This window comes from Acipenser ruthenus, unplaced genomic scaffold, assembly GCF_902713425.1.
Source record: "Acipenser ruthenus unplaced genomic scaffold, fAciRut3.2 maternal haplotype, whole genome shotgun sequence".
Taxonomy (NCBI): domain Eukaryota; kingdom Metazoa; phylum Chordata; class Actinopteri; order Acipenseriformes; family Acipenseridae; genus Acipenser; species Acipenser ruthenus.
The window spans coordinates 22501-25000 of NW_026708147.1; positions in this window are offsets into that span (position 1 = coordinate 22501).

Below are 2500 nucleotides of genomic sequence, written 5' to 3' on the forward strand. Positions count from 1 at the left end.
GGAGGCTGGAGCTGTCCCCGGGGTCCTGGAACCCTGCCCGGGCAAGTGGGAGCCAGCCCGGGGAGGCTGGAGCTGTCCCCGGGGTCCTGGAACCCTGCCCGGGCAAGTGGGAGCCAGCCCGGGGAGGCTGGAGCTGTCCCCGTGGTCCTGGAACCCTGCCCGGGCAAGTGGGAGCAGAGGCCTGGGTGGTGGGAGGCGGGAGCAGAGGCCTGGGCGGCGGGAGCTGTCCCCGGGGCCGTGGAACCCTGCCCGGGCAAGTGGGAGCCAGCCCAGGGAGGCTGGAGCTGTCCCCGGGGCTGTGGAACCCAAGCCGGGGCAGTGGGAGCAGAGGCCTGGGTGGTGGGAGCCAGCCCGGGGCCGTGGAACCCTGCCCGGGCAAGTGGGAGCCAGCCCAGGGAGGCTGGAGCTGTCCCCGGGGCTGTGGAACCCAAGCCGGGGCCGTGGAACCCAAGCCGGGGCAGTGGGAGCAGAGGCCTGGGTGGTGGGAGCCAGCCCGGGGCCGTGGAACCCAAGCTGGGGCAGTGGGAGCAGAGGCATGGGTGGTGGGAGGCGGGAACTGTCCCCGGGGCAGTGGAACCCAAGCCGGGGCCGTGGAACCCAAGCCGGGGCAGTGGGAGCAGAGGCCTGGGTGGTGTGAGACGGGAGCTGTCCCCGGGGCCGTGGAACCCAAGCCGGGGCAGTGGGAGCAGAGGCCTGGGTGGTGGGACCCAGCCCGGGGCCGTGGAACCCAAGCCGGGGCAAAGGCTGGAGCTGTCCCCGGGGCCGTGGAACCCAAGCCGGGGCAGTGGGAGCAGAGGCCTGGGTGGTGGGAGCCAGCCCGGGGCCGTGGAACCCAAGCCGGGGCAAAGGCTGGAGCTGTCCCCGGGGCCGTGGAACCCAAGCCGGGGCAGTGGGAGCAGAGGCCTGGGTGGTGGGAGCCAGCCCGGGGCCGTGGAACCCAAGCCGGGGCAAAGGCTGGAGCTGTCCCCGGGGCCGTGGAACCCAAGCCGGGGTGGTGGGAGGCGGGGGCTGTCCCCGGGGCCGTGGAACCCTGCCCGGGGCGGTGGAACCCAAGCCGGGGCAGTGGGAGCAGAGGCCTGGGTGGTGGGAGCCAGCCCGGGGCCGTGGAACCCAAGCTGGGGCAGTGGGAGCAGAGGCCTGGGTGGTGGGAGGCGGGAACTGTCCCCGGGGCTGTGGAACCCAAGCCGGGGCCGTGGAACCCAAGCCGGGGCAGTGGGAGCAGAGGCCTGGGTGGTGGGAGCCAGCCCGGGGCCGTGGAACCCTGCCCGGGGCAAGTGCGAGCCATAGCCTGGGTCCCCATTCAGTAACATGACCATAGGCACAGTTAGCTGACATGACCAGAGGCGGAATTAGCTGACATGACCATAGGCGGAATTAGCCTACATGACCAGAGGCACAGTTAGCTGACATGACCATAGGCACAGTTAGCTGACATGACCATAGGCGGAATTAGCTGACATGACCAGAGGCGGAATTAGCTGACATGACCAGAGGCGGAATTAGCTGACATGACCATGGGCAGAAGTAGCTGACATGACCATGGGCAGAAGTAGCTGACATGACCATGGGCAGAAGTAGCTGACATGACCATGGGCAGAAGTAGCTGACATGACCATAGGCACAGTTAGCTGACATGACCATAGGCACAGTTAGCTGACATGACCATAGGCAGAAGTAGCTGACATGACCATAGGCAGAAGTAGCTGACATGACCATGGGCAGAAGTAGCTGACATGACCATAGGCGGAGTTAGCTGACATGACCATAGGCACAGTTAGCTGACATGACCATAGGCACAGTTAGCTGACATGACCATAGGCGGAGTTAGCTGACATGACCAGAGGCGGAATTAGCTAATATGACCATAGGCGGAATTAGCTGACATGACCAGAGGCAGAATTAGCCTACATGACCATGGGCAGAAGTAGCTGACATGACCAGAGCTCCAATTAAAAGTTACCTTCTTCTGAAGGGACAGATTTGCTATGTGTTACGGAGCGAGAGTTCCAGGAGGTCCCTGTGAACTCGTGGCTTCCTCCCTTAATGCAACTAGATGGCAGATACACTGGGGAGGTAGGTGCATATTACTAGGGGCACGGCATTTTCGATCAAAAAAATATTTCTAAGTCAGGACGGAGGTTCATTCTAAGGGCACGAGCGACCGATCTAAGCCGTGTGGGAGGCCCTGCACCCCGGTCAGGGTCCCCCTTCACCCCCTGGCGACATCCTCCCTTGGAAGTCTGCCCGGTGGCCCCCTCCCGCGCCCGGCGCCGGTTCAGGCCGGGCTGGAGGCCCCGTTCCTCGGGCTCAGGACCGGGCTAAGCCCCCTTAAGGACCTGGCCAAGCTCTGGTCACGTTGCGGGAAGGGGGGGGGGTGTTGACCTCCCGTGCCCGGGCGCCCGTTCATGCGGGCCTGGAGGCTCCCATTTCCGGCTCGAGAACTGGGGTTTGCGCCCTTGGCTCCTCCGTGCGTTCCCTTTCAGTCTCTGGTCATGTCTAC